Source organism: Mytilus galloprovincialis, chromosome 10 (assembly GCF_965363235.1).
Source record: "Mytilus galloprovincialis chromosome 10, xbMytGall1.hap1.1, whole genome shotgun sequence".
In the NCBI taxonomy this organism is placed as follows: Eukaryota; Metazoa; Mollusca; class Bivalvia; order Mytilida; family Mytilidae; genus Mytilus; species Mytilus galloprovincialis.
The window spans coordinates 63,357,001-63,372,682 of record NC_134847.1 but is presented as its reverse complement, the minus strand read 5'-3'; positions in this window follow the sequence as shown (position 1 = coordinate 63,372,682).

Here is a 15,682-nt window from a genome sequence, read left to right as displayed (position 1 = left end):
AGGGCACAGAGTGATGGTGAGAGCCCCCTGATCTCTCAATCTTTCTAATATTTAACAGACATTTAGTCAATAGGTAGATACAAACGTGACTAAAAGGACTTTGGGTACACTTCCTGTCTTCTATGTTTACGGAGCGCCCAAAGTGCCAGTTGGATATTCAAAATATATAGCGAAAACCTACCCGAGACCGCTTAAATGAGGTTGAGACCCCCCTGGTCTTTCAATGTCCCTAAAATTCAACCAAATCATTGACTCTGTATATATAAAGATTGTATTAGATGGAGTTTCCAAAAAAACGTCATCTTCAATATCTACGGAGGGCTAAGATTGTCACTTTTCAGTCAAAAAATGTCCAAATTTTAGGACAAAGGGCACAGAGTGATGGTGAGAGCCCCCTGATCTCTCAATCTTTCTAATATTTAACAGACATTTAGTCAATAGGTAGATACAAACGGGACTAAAAGGACTTTGGGTACACTTCCTGTCTTCTATGTTTACGGAGCGCCCAAAGTGCCAGTTGGATATTCAAAATATATAGCGAAAACCTACCCGAGACCGCTTAAATGAGGTTGAGACCCCCCTGGTCTTTCAATGTCCCTAAAATTCAACCAAATCATTGACTCTGTATATATAAAGATTGTATTAGATGGAGTTTCCAAAAAAACGTCATCTTCAATATCTACGGAGGGCTAAGATTGTCACTTTTCAGTCAAAAAATGTCCAAATTTTAGGACAAAGGGCACAGAGTGATGGTGAGAGCCCCCTGATCTCTCAATCTTTCTAATATTTAACAGACATTTAGTCAATAGGTAGATACAAACGTGACTAAAAGGACTTTGGGTACACTTCCTGTCTTCTATGTTTACGGAGCGCTCAAAGTGCCAGTTGGATATTCAAAATATATAGCGAAAACCTACCCGAGACCGCTTAAATGAGGTTGAGACCCCCCTGGTCTTTCAATGTCCCTAAAATTCAACCAAATCATTGACTCTGTATATATAAAGATTGTATTAGATGGAGTTTCCAAAAAAACGTCATCTTCAATATCTACGGAGGGCTAAGATTGTCACTTTTCAGTCAAAAAATGTCCAAATTTTAGGACAAAGGGCACAGAGTGGTGGTGAGAGCCCCCTGATCTCTCAATCTTTCTAATATTTAACAGACATTTAGTCAATAGGTAGATACAAACGTGACTAAAAGGACTTTGGGTACACTTCCTGTCTTCTATGTTTACGGAGCGCCCAAAGTGCCAGTTGGATATTCAAAATATATAGCGAAAACCTACCCGAGACCGCTTAAATGAGGTTGAGACCCCCCTGGTCTTTCAATGTCCCTAAAATTCAACCAAATCATTGACTCTGTATATATAAAGATTGTATTAGATGGAGTTTCCAAAAAAAACGTCATCTTCAATATCTACGGAGGGCTAAGATTGTCACTTTTAAGTCAAAAAATGTCCAAATTTTAGGACAAAGGGCACAGAGTGATGGTGAGAGCCCCCTGATCTCTCAATCTTTCTAATATTTAACAGACATTTAGTCAATAGGTAGATACAAACGTGACTAAAAGGACTTTGGGTACACTTCCTGTCTTCTATGTTTACGGAGCGCCCAAAGTGCCAGTTGGATATTCAAAATATATAGCGAAAACCTACCCGAGACCGCTTAAATGAGGTTGAGACCCCCCTGGTCTTTCAATGTCCCTAAAATTCAACCAAATCATTGACTCTGTATATATAAAGATTGTATTAGATGGAGTTTCCAAAAAAACGTCATCTTCAATATATACGGAGGGCTAAGATTGTCACTTTTCAGTCAAAAAATGTCCAAATTTTAGGACAAAGGGCACAGAGTGATGGTGAGAGCCCCCTGATCTCTCAATCTTTCTAATATTTAACAGACATTTAGTCAATAGGTAGATACAAACGTGACTAAAAGGACTTTGGGTACACTTCCTGTCTTCTATGTTTACGGAGCGCCCAAAGTGCCAGTTGGATATTCAAAATATATAGCGAAAACCTACCCGAGACCGCCTAAATGAGGTTGAGACCCCCCTGGTCTTTCAATGTCCCTAAAATTCAACCAAATCATTGACTCTGTATATATAAAGATTGTATTAGATGGAGTTTCCAAAAAAAACGTCATCTTCAATATATACGGAGGGCTAAGATTGTCACTTTTCAGTCAAAAAATGTCCAAATTTTAGGACAAAGGGCACAGAGTGATGGTGAGAGCCCCCTGATCTCTCAATCTTTCTAATATTTAACAGACATTTAGTCAATAGGTAGATACAAACGTGACTAAAAGGACTTTGGGTACACTTCCTGTCTTCTATGTTTACGGAGCGCCCAAAGTGCCAGTTGGATATTCAAAATATATAGCGAAAACCTACCCGAGACCGCTTAAATGAGGTTGAGACCCCCCTGGTCTTTCAATGTCCCTAAAATTCAACCAAATCATTGACTCTGTATATATAAAGATTGTATTAGATGGAGTTTCCAAAAAAACGTCATCTTCAATATATACGGAGGGCTAAGATTGTCACTTTTCAGTCAAAAAATGTCTAAATTTTAGGACAAAGGGCACAGAGTGATGGTGAGAGCCCCCTGATCTCTCAATCTTTCTAATATTTAACAGACATTTAGTCAATAGGTAGATACAAACGTGACTAAAAGGACTTTGGGTACACTTCCTGTCTTCTATGTTTACGGAGCGCCCAAAGTGCCAGTTGGATATTCAAAATATATAGCGAAAACCTACCCGAGACCGCTTAAATGAGGTTGAGACCCCCCTGGTCTTTCAATGTCCCTAAAATTCAACCAAATCATTGACTCTGTATATATAAAGATTGTATTAGATGGAGTTTCCAAAAAAACGTCATCTTCAATATCTACGGAGGGCTAAGATTGTCACTTTTCAGTCAAAAAATGTCCAAATTTTAGGACAAAGGGCACAGAGTGGTGGTGAGAGCCCCCTGATCTCTCAATCTTTCTAATATTTAACAGACATTTAGTCAATAGGTAGATACAAACGGGACTAAAAGGACTTTGGGTACACTTCCTGTCTTCTATGTTTACGGAGCGCCCAAAGTGCCAGTTGGATATTCAAAATATATAGCGAAAACCTACCCGAGACCGCTTAAATGAGGTTGAGACCCCCTGGTCTTTCAATGTCCCTAAAATTCAACCAAATCATTGACTCTGTATATATAAAGATTGTATTAGATGGAGTTTCCAAAAAAACGTCATCTTCAATATCTACGGAGGGCTAAGATTGTCACTTTTCAGTCAAAAAATGTCCAAATTTTAGGACAAAGGGCACAGAGTGATGGTGAGAGCCCCCTGATCTCTCAATCTTTCTAATATTTAACAGACATTTAGTCAATAGGTAGATACAAACGTGACTAAAAGGACTTTGGGTACACTTCCTGTCTTCTATGTTTACGGAGCGCCCAAAGTGCCAGTTGGATATTCAAAATATATAGCGAAAACCTACCCGAGACCGCTTAAATGAGGTTGAGACCCCCCTGGTCTTTCAATGTCCCTAAAATTCAACCAAATCATTGACTCTGTATATATAAAGATTGTATTAGATGGAGTTTCCAAAAAAACGTCATCTTCAATATCTACGGAGGGCTAAGATTGTCACTTTTCAGTCAAAAAATGTCCAAATTTTAGGACAAAGGGCACAGAGTGATGGTGAGAGCCCCCTGATCTCTCAATCTTTCTAATATTTAACAGACATTTAGTCAATAGGTAGATACAAACGTGACTAAAAGGACTTTGGGTACACTTCCTGTCTTCTATGTTTACGGAGCGCCCAAAGTGCCAGTTGGATATTCAAAATATATAGCGAAAACCTACCCGAGACCGCTTAAATGCGGTTGAGACCCCCCTGGTCTTTCAATGTCCCTAAAATTCAACCAAATCATTGACTCTGTATATATAAAGATTGTATTAGATGGAGTTTCCAAAAAAACGTCATCTTCAATATCTACGGAGGGCTAAGATTGTCACTTTTCAGTCAAAAAATGTCCAAATTTTAGGACAAAGGGCACAGAGTGATGGTGAGAGCCCCCTGATCTCTCAATCTTTCTAATATTTAACAGACATTTAGTCAATAGGTAGATACAAACGTGACTAAAAGGACTTTAGGCACACTTCCTGTCTTCTATGTTTACGGAGCGCCCAAAGTGCCAGTTGGATATTCAAAATATATAGCGAAAACCTACCCGAGACCGCTTAAATGAGGTTGAGACCCCCCTGATCTTTCAATGTCTATAAAATTTAATTAAATCATAGACTCTGTATATATGAAGGTTGCATTAGAAGGATTTCCAAGAATATTGTCATATTCGATATATATATGGAGGGCTTATATTGTCACTTTTCTGCTAATCATTATCAGAATTTTAGGACAAAGGGCACAGGGCAATGGTGATAGCCATCTAATCTCTCAATCTTTGTATTACTAAGCTGACATTTAGTTAATAGGTAGGCAGAAATTATAACCTTATGTTGGAAAGGGCCAACCATATCCCCACTTGGGGTTGTGAGAGATTAAACAAGCAGCTGACCACTGTCTTGACAAAGAGAGAGACCGATTGAGCTCGGCAAATTGTGAGCTATGGGATGAAAAAAAAAACAGGCGCACCGGGTATGATTACCACGAATTTTATATTTTTTGATATGGACGATAGGATCGAAAGATCAAAAGCTGGGTCTTAAAACCGTTTAATCGTGGATATTGGTTTTGGGTGAAACAAATTGATTTTATTTTGGATTGTTATAAAGATTAAGACATCGATCCAATAACTATTAATAGCTGGAATTAGTTGTTGAAAACGTCAAAGCCCTGAGTGGTATTGCCAAAATGAACCACCGCCGATGGTACTCCCGGATGAGGAAGGATCAGTTGGATCAGTTGATCGGAACGAAGACCAACATTTTTTTAGCGTTGTTCCAACCCTATACTAGGAAGGATATTATCACCCTAGCCAAACAGCATGAGTTGATAGAGGTTAGCAGGATGTCGAAAGATCGACTACAGCTGGATAAGTTACAGGAACAGATCAGAGAAGATAGGAAATCATTGGGGATAAAATTGAGGTACATCCACTGAAGAAAGCCTTTAAAGATGTATTTACTACCTGAAAGATGACCACTATTATTGACATGGAGGTGCAGACCTTCCTTGAGGTCTCTCAGATGTCAAGAGTGGAACTTATAGACGATTGGGCATTGAAAGGATAACAAGTCAATGTGATGCTGCACTGTGAAGATTAACCCAACAGGTAAGATGGATGATGAGAACGTGGGATACTTTCACTCGGGAAACCAGATTTTCCCTTCAACCACGGACTTGCTTGAAACCCTTGAGAAGGGTAGATTAACCCTTGATTTAGAATAGATGATAGTGAAGTATACCCGCTGCACATTTCAAACATTAGTGAACAGCAGGAGAGAGAACTCAACTTACTGCTGATCCAAGGCTACATGTGCTTAAACCACGTTTATAGCAAGGAAGTTCTGGAAACCAACAGAGAGTGTTGCGTCAACCACAAGGCAGCCAAGATCAGAGCTGCCCAAAGAAGGGACATACCAGCTGACTTTTGTCAACAACACCCACCCGATGAGAGTCCCTTTCGTAGTGTACGCGGACTTCGAGTGCTTTGATTTACCGATAAGGTTGAAATCAAAAACGATAAGGTTCTGTAGCAATACACAGTTTAATAGAAGTTTAGTATCGCATTATGGCCATGGTGAATTTTTTTAAATATGAAAGTTTTTGTACAATGAAATACATTTTTAGATAATTGAAGAATAATATAGCCTCCTTAGTGGGGTTATATGAACATTTATATTGTTTTTAGCATGTTTTATATGGTATGTATCTGTTTGACAGTCCGTATTTTTCTATCCGTACCACCGATAGGTCCATAAATTATTGTAGTGTTTATCAACAAATATTTATAGCTCGACCTTTTCAATTCAAATTATGGAAAAACGAGCAAAAATGCATGTGTGTTTTTTTAACCTTTCGATAGATATATGCCTATAGTTTCAGGAAAGGTACAACTGTTCAAACCAACGCTTAGGGGCGTTCAAACAAACGCTTACAGGTATTCAAACCTTCACTTAGGAAGGTTCACGTCAACGCTTTAAATAAATGAACGTTTATAAAGATTACAGACCCGAAACAGTGTGAGGCGCTCGCCAAGGAGTTGCAAGAGATCAAGCGGAAGATTCAAGCCAGTAACATGCAGCATCGCCTGGAGAAGATTGGACTCAACCCTGACCTTTCCAAGGTGTTAAGCCTGTGGTTGAGGCTCAGCGAGAGGCAGCTTCACCGATCACCTAAACGATCGTTTAACTTCCTGCAGCAGTGACAACCCTCCAGCCTCCACCGCCCAAGTTTGACTACCCACTATCCATTGCACCACCTATAGACACCATCCTCGGACTTCGAGCACAGCAGTATTTGCAGATCAGTAACGATCCTTCGCCGACCACACCTTTGGATCTCGATCTCTTCATCGGAAGCTAACCAGTTACTTCTGACGACGATGATATTTTCGTGGATGGTGTGAGGTACAAAGGAACCCTTAACCTCTGGGAACTCATGGTGAAAAAGAAATCAGAATCTTTCGAGTCTGAAGTTTTTAAGACCTTGTCGACTATGCAGAGATCCTGCACAGTTCCGGTGCATGTATCAAGGCAATTAACCCTCTCGAGAACCCTAAGGCGATAAAGATCTAAGTGAACGAAGATTGTGTCTCACATCTAAAGCAAGATAAGCATTGTAGCGGACTTCAAACCGTGTTTCTACCCTCCGACTTTGACCAGCTCCTTTTTTGCTTGGATCTGTGCAACACTGCATACCGTGCTGGAAACAATGGTGTGCACAACGCGATTATGGCGATCATCGATGCCATAAAGAAAGGTGAACACATCAGCATCAAGGAATACTAGTATATGCAACTCCATCGTAATATCCTCAATTAAGAAAGGTTTTGTTTGAAAGTATGCATACGGTGGTAGAAGTTTTTTTGACACTATCACCAGTATCGCTGGTCGCATGTTCACCTCCTCTGCTGCCAAGACATTGAAAAGTAGGCCTATGAGCACTGCCACCAATGCAGCCATGATAGGAGTGGTAGGTGGTAGTCGTCAACCATGTCGTTGACAAAGTGACCCGCACTCGAAAACCCATTGACCAACGCAGCAAGCCCAATCAACAGCTCAGTGTTAAACGCAGAAAGCCCAACAACCAAACCCAGTTAAACAATTTCATCTCTGGTCGTGGCATCGGTACCATCCCAACTTCCTCCAATGCTATAAATAAATACATAATGTCTGACATCCTTACAATCACAGAAGGGTTGACCTTCGATGAAAGTCTTCAAAAATATTAATACTAGGTTCACGAATTCGAACCTTAAGCCGGCGCCCAACTTACCAACTCTGGAGCGTCACTCCTGCAGACGAAAACAAGATGCAACTGTACAAAACCATCCAGAAAAAATCCAGGATCCTCTGTGGATTTCGCATGAGACAGTGTGATTTCATAGTCGTTCTCCAAGCCTCACAGTTTAACTGCCGCCTAGCTGCCAATAGTGGTCGCGAAAAGCCAAGATATATTATCGTTGCCTTTCAAACCGACAGAGATAATGACAAAACCAATAATGCTTCCGTGTTCAATCGCTGTCGATTGCAAAATATCCATGTCACCCTCAAAGCTGAACGCTACTCAGCCGTCGACTTTAATGCCGGTTTTTTTCAGAAAACAAGGTTGCCATAGTGTTCAAGGAGGATGTAGACTTCAGAAAGAAATTCTACAACATTGACACCCTCCTTAGTAACGGTGATGTCAACCCCTCTGATTTCATTGACATATAGCCGCTGTTGGTCATCGATGTAAGTCATCAGTCCGAGCGGACATCCAAATTCGAGCGGAATTCGAGCGTTATGTTCCCGCCAACACCGAAGCATTTGCACTTCCAATCTCCGTAGGAGTCCTAGGCATCCAGTTCGAATCGGTCGGTCAGTAGTTGAACGTCGTGTTTTAATAAATAAATGGACACCACACTGTTGCAGCAAATCGTCCACAACACAGACCTAAAACAAGGGTTTTCCATCCTTGTCTCTAGAAACGACAGTCGCATTTTTACTCTGTTCAACCCCCTCCCCCAACTACAATTTAAGGAATCGAACACCACATTGGGATTTAAGCGACAGCTCTACACATTTGATCGGGCAACAAATGTTACAAAGAGGGTGAAGACATTGTTAGCATCAGAAGCATCAACAGCATCCTGGTGAACAGTGGCATCATCAATAGCAGCTACATACACGGCTCCCAACAGTCCACTATCTGAAGCTCCCCCATGCAATCGATTCCGGGGTAAAGATCATTCAAACCCCCAAAAAATATGGTGTTCTTACCCGTGATCTTGAGAACCATCAATCGCATGCAGACATACCTCACCAATCCAGACGGCGATCCTCCACAATCTCCGCAGAGAACATCTCACCATCCGCTTCCATCTTCGCGAGGCATGAATAAATAGTCTATTGAAATACGGTTTGAACTTTATAAAAGGTCAATCTAAATATTACAGAGAGCAGACAAAAAAGGTTTCCCGGTCACCATTCGTTTATCCCACACAAACCTGCATGGTGAACACAAGATGTTGTTTACCCCGCGACAGATTGAAAAGATCACCAAGCTTCTACAAAATGGTTCTAGTGGAAAAAAGCACTAACCAATTGAAGAAAAACATTCAAAAAGAAAGTGGATTCCTATCCATGTTAGCGGAAAGGGCAATGCGAGCCTTTCCTATGTTGGCGAACACAATTCATGTCAGCATGAGGTGTTGGAGCCCTAAGTTGTCTGTGTGAAATAGCGATCAACAATGCATTTGGACCTGGATTTTACATCAAAAGGGGTGATTGTGTGAGCTGTGTGAAGGTGTGTGATAAAGGTCTGTATATTTTCCCTTCAACCTATAGTGACGGTTTGTATTTTAAACTAGGTCATCGATTCTACTAGGCCTAGGGTTCTGGTCTGATCTGATCTGCAGCAAACAGTCCGTTCAAGAACATTCCACTTTTGATACAATCTTTATATATATAAAATCTATGATTTGGTTGAATTTAATGGAAATTGAAAGACCAGGGGGGTCTCATCCTCATTTAAGCGGTCTCAGGTAGCTTTTCACTATCTATTTTGAATATCCAACTGGCACTTTGAGCGCTCCGTAAACATTAAAGACAGGAAGTCTAACCCAAATTCCTTTTAGTCACGTATGTATCTACCTATTGACTAAATGTCTGCATAATATTAGAAAGATTGAGAAATTAGGGGGCTCTCACCATTGCCCTGTGCCCTTTGTCCTAAAATTTTGATAATTTTTAGCTGAAAAGTGACAATACAAGCCCTCCACAGATATCGAATATGACATTATTCTGGGCAATCCTTCTGATACAACCTTTATATAATCAAGGTCTATGATTTATTTAAATTTTGTGGACATTGAAAGACCAGGGGGGTCTCAACTTCATTTAAGCAGTCTCAGGTAGCTTTTCACTATCTATTTTGAATATCCAACTGGCACTTTGGGCGCTCCGTTAACATAGAGACAGGAAGTCTACCCAAATTCCTTTTAGTCACGTGTGTATCTACCTATTGACTAAATTTCTGCATAATATTAGAAAGGTTGAACAATCAGGGGGCTCTCACCATTGCCCTGTGCCCTTTGTCCTAAAATTTTGATAATTTTTAGCTGAAAAGTGACAATACAAGCCCTCCATAGATATCGAACATGACATTATTCTGGTCAATCCTTCTGATACAACCTTTATATATATAGAGTCTATGATTTATTTAAATTTTGTGGACATTGAAAGACCAGGGAGGTCTCACCCTCATTTAACCGGTCTCAGGTCGCTTTTCACTATCTATTTTGAATATCCAACTGCCAATTTGGGCGCTCCGTAAACATTAAAGACAGGAAGTCTACCAAAATTCCTTTTAGTCACGTGTGTATCTACAAATTGACTAAATGTCTGCATAATATTAGAAAGATTGAGCAGTTAGGGGGCTCTCACCATTGCCCTGTGCCCTTTGTCCTAAAATTTTGATAATTTTTAGCTGAAAAGTGACAATACAAGCCCTCCATAGATATCGAATATGACATTATTCTGGGCAATCCTTCTGATACAACCTTTATATTTACAGAGTCTATGATTTACTTAAATTTTGTGGACATTGAAAGACCAGGGGGGTCTCACCCTCAATTAAGCGGTCTCAGGTAGCTTTTCACTATCTATTTTGAATATCCAACTGGCACTTTGGGCGCTCCGTAAACATTAAAGACAGGAAGTCTATCCAAATTCCTTTTAGTCACGTGTGTATCTACCTATTGACTAAATGTCTGCAAAATATTAGAAAGAGTGAGAAATTAGGGGGCTCTCACCATTGCCCTGTGTCCTTTGTCCTAAAATGTTGATAATTTTTAGCTGAAAAGTGACAATACAAGCCCTCCATAGATATAGAATATGACATTATTCTGGACAATCCTTCTGATACAACCTTTATATATACAGAGTCTATGATTTACTTAAATTTTGTGGACATTGAAAGACCAGGGGGGTCTCACCCTCATTTAACCGTTCTCAGGTCGCTTTTCACTATCTATTTTGAATATCCAACAGCCAATTTGGGCGCCCCGTAAACATTAGAGACAGGAAGTCTACCCAAATTCCTTTTTTTCACGTGTGTATCTACCTTTTGACTAAATGTCTGCATAATATTAGAAAGATTAAGCAATTAGGGGGCTCCCACCATTGCCCTGTGCCCTTTGTCCTAAAATTTTGATAATTTTTAGCTGAAAAGTGACAATACAAGCCCTCCATAGATATCGAATATGACATTATTCTGGGCAATCCTTCTGATACAACCTTTATATATACAGAGTCTATGATTTACTTAAATTTTGTGGACATTGAAAGACCGGGGGGTCTCACCCTCATTTAAGCGGTCTCAGGTCGCTTTTCACTATCTATTTTGAATATTCAACTGGCACTTTGGGCGCTCCGTAAACATTAAAGACAGGAAGTCTACCAAAATTCCTTTTAGTCACGTGTGTATCTACAAATTGACTAAATGTCTGCATAATATTAGAAAGATTGAGCAGTTAGGGGGCTCTCACCATTGCCCTGTGCCCTTTGTCCTAAAATTTTGATAATTTTTAGCTGAAAAGTGACAATACAAGCCCTCCATAGATATCGAATATGACATTATTCTGGGCAATCCTTCTGATACAACCTTTATATTTACAGAGTCTATGATTTACTTAAATTTTGTGGACATTGAAAGACCAGGGGGGTGTCACCCTCAATTAAGCGGTCTCAGGTAGGTTTTTCACTATCTATTTTGGATATCCAACTGGCACTTTGGGCGCTCCGTAAACATTAAAGACAGGAAGTCTATCCAAATTCCTTTTAGTCACGTGTGTATCTACCTATTGACTAAATGTCTGCAAAATATTAGAAAGAGTGAGAAATTAGGGGGCTCTCACCATTGCCCTGTGTCCTTTTTCCTTAAATGTTGATAATTTTTAGCTGAAAAGTGACAATACAAGCCCTCCATAGATATCGAATATGACATTATTCTGGACAATCCTTCTGATACAACCTTTATATATACAGAGTCTATGATTTACTTAAATTTTGTGGACATTAAAAGACCAGGGGGGTCTCACCCTCAATTAACGGTCTCAGGTAGCTTTTCACTATCTATTTTGAATATCCAACTGGCACTTTGGGCGCTCCGTAAACATTAAAGACAGGAAGTCTATCCAAATTCCTTTTAGTCACGTGTGTATCTACCTATTGACTAAATGTCTGCAAAATATTAGAAAGAGTGAGAAATTAGCGGGCTCTTACCATTGCCCTGTGCCCTTTGTCCTAAAATTTTGATAATTTTTAGCTGAAAAGTGACAATACAAGCCCTCCATAGATATCGAACATGACATTATTCTGGTCAATCCTTCTGATACAACCTTTATATATATATAGAGTCGATGATTTATTTAAATTTTGTGGACATTGAAAGACCAGGGGGGTCTCACCCTCATTTAACCGGTCTCAGGTCGCTTTTCACTATCTATTTTGAATATCCAACTGCCAATTTGGGCGCTCCGTAAACATTAAAGACAGGAAGTCTACCAAAATTCCTTTTAGTCACGTGTGTATCTACAAATTGACTAAATGTCTGCATAATATTAGAAAGATTGAGCAGTTAGGGGGCTCTCACCATTGCCCTGTGCCCTTTGTCCTAAAATTTTGATAATTTTTAGCTGAAAAGTGACAATACAAGCCCTCCATAGATATCGAATATGACATTATTCTGGGCAATCCTTCTGATACAACCTTTATGTTTACAGAGTCTATGATTTACTTAAATTTTGTGAACATTGAAAGACCAGGGGGGTCTCACCCTCAATTAAGCGGTCTCAGGTAGCTTTTCACTATCTATTTTGAATATCCAACTGGCACTTTGGGCGCTCCGTAAACATTAAAGACAGGAAGTCTATCCAAATTCCTTTTAGTCACGTGTATATCTACCTATTGACTAAATGTCTGCAAAATATTAGAAAGAGTGAGAAATTAGGGGGCTCTCACCATTGCCCTGTGTCCTTTGTCCTAAAATTTTGATAATTTTTAGCTGAAAAGTGACAATACAAGCCCTCCATAGATATCGAATATGACATTATTCTGGACAATCCTTCTGATACAACCTTTATATATACAGAGTCTATGATTTACTTAAATTTTGTGGACATTGAAAGACCAGGGGGGTCTCACCCTCATTTAACCGTTCTCAGGTCGCTTTTCACTATCTATTTTGAATATCCAACAGCCAATTTGGGCGCCCCGTAAACATTAAAGACAGGAAGTCTACCCAAATTCCTTTTTTTCACGTGTGTATCTACCTTTTGACTAAATGTCTGCATAATATTAGAAAGATTGAGCAATTAGGGGGCTCTCACCATAGCCCTGTGCCCTTTGTCCTAAAATTTTGATAATTTTTAGCTGAAAAGTGACAATACAAGCCCTCCATAGATATCGAATATGACATTATTTTGGGCAATCCTTCTGATACAACCTTTATATTTACAGAGTCTATGATTTACTTAAATTTTGTGGACATTGAAAGACCAGGGGGGTCTCACCCTCATTTAAGCGGTCTCAGGTAGCTTTTCACTATCTATTTTGAATATCCAACTGGCACTTTGGGCGCTCCGTAAACATTAAAGACAGGAAGTCTATCCAAATTCCTTTTAGTCACGTGTGTATCTACCTATTGACTAAATGTCTGCATAATATTAGAAAGATTGAGCAATTAGGAGGCTCTCACCATTGCCCTGTGCCCTTTGTCCTAAAATTTTGATAATTTTTAGCTGAAAAGTGACAATACAAGCCCTCCATAGATATCGAATATGACATTATTCTGGGCAATCCTTCTGATACAACCTTTATATATACAGAGTCTATGATTTACTTAAATTTTGTGAACATTGAAAGACTAGATGGTCTCACCCTCATTTAAGCGGTCTCAGGTAGCTTTTCACTATATATTTCTTTTATGGGCTTTCCATAAATATTTCTATTTATAATCCTAATTGTTTTCTAGAGTAATCGGTTTTTGTTTTTGTTTTTAAGAAAAATCCTGTATTAAAGTACTGTACCTCTTTGGGGTTTTTTTTATTGACATTAATCTATATTACATTTAGACAAATATGCAAATTAGAAAAGGGTTTATATTCGAGAACAACGAGAATTTGCGACAGCTTGAAGAGGTCATGAAACTATCTCCTACGTATCTTATCAGTTCTTTTAACTATAAAAATCATGCTTTTAATGTTATTAAGTATTATTCTTTTTTTATTTTCAACTTAATTTTGAATATCCAACCGACTGCTAGCAGCCGGTTGGATATTGAATATCGAATATCGAATAACGAACCGGCTGCTAACTTCACACACATTGTTGTTTTTAGCTCACCTTTGCTTTGTTGTTTCTTTTAGCTCACCTGGCCAAATGTGCCACGTGAGCTTTTCTCATCAATCATGGTGTCCGTTGTCGTCGTCCGTTAACTTTTACATACTGGGCCAAATTTAACCAAACTTAGCCACAATCACCATTTGGGGGAACTAGTTTTAAATGTGTCTAATGACCTTGCGTGCTCACCAAGATGGCGGACATGGCTAAAAATGAAACATAGGGATAAAACGCAAGTTATGTCTATTATTTTGAAAACCGTGACAAATAGAGACAGTGGCATAAACGTTCAGAATGTTACTGTCAGACGACTTCTTATAGGAGTTATTGACCTTAAATGGCAAATTTTATCGTTGTTTTCATTTTTGAGAAATATTTTGAAAAACAAATTTGAGAATAGATAAAGAGAAATTTTAAATTCAATAATGATGAGCAAGACAAGTTCTACCAATAAGTCTAACGGTTGAAATCGTCAGTCGACACCTTAAGTCAAATTTTGCCGATATAGTTAGTGGAATACCATTATTTATAGGAGTGATTGCCCTTACATTAGAATTATTCATTATCCAAGTTTTGTGTTCTGAGCACAATCTAAAAATCTAAAAAATCTAGATAAAAACAGACTAAATGATCAGCAATACAAGATAAAAAAAAATTGTTATGAATTCTATTATCATGGGAGTGTCCTTTGCTAAACATGAATATAGACGAAGGTTAGCTATGTACATAGGCTCTTCAGAGCCTCTAGTTATAAGGCATGATACTTGCTGCAGTATTTGCAGATTTGCAAAAGAAGATAAACAAACTGAAATAAAAAAAAATGAATCTGAAACATTCACTGTAAATTACATATTGTATTACTAATGGAAATTGCAACTTTGGAAAATTCGTTGATATTTAAAAAGTTAAAAACAACACTGAGAACAAAACAAAACTTCCGTCCACGTTGAATTAGAATTGTACAATAGGAATATTTCGATAAATGGACATTGTCGGTCGGTTATGATAAAAAAAAAAAAAAAAAAAAATAAGTCCCAATTCAATGTAGCAACATAAAGTAGCGACTGCATATGGGTTATATTTCTCAAAGTGATAAAGTTGAAAACATCCCTTCGAAAATTTTCCTGGCGCCATCATGAGTTTGCTGGCCGTTATGAAATTTCTGTTTCACAGAAGACGCAGATGACCACGGATATGATACTTTTTTCCTTGAATGTCACCTACCGAATTAAACTGATAATCGGCTTTGTTTTTACATGAGCAACCTACTGGAGCACCCGAAATCATTGACCGTTTTTTTTTTTGGTATAGGAAAAACGTTTTCAGAAGAAAAACAGCAATAACATAGTCTTTTCTATTCACCAAGGATTTGTATAGCAAGTTCTACTATAAAAATCCTTGTATACACAGTGACAGTGTTCAACTTTCAAAAGGGTTTTACCTTAAATCAACGATCGCAACACCTGTCAACTAATTAAGTGTATTATTGTTTCTTCTTGTTTATCTAAAATTCACAATTAAAAGCTGTCTTAATTAAGATAGTATCTTAATTGATAATTGATTGTCATCGATTACCCACAGTTATGCCAAGGTTGACATAAACGATAATCACATGTA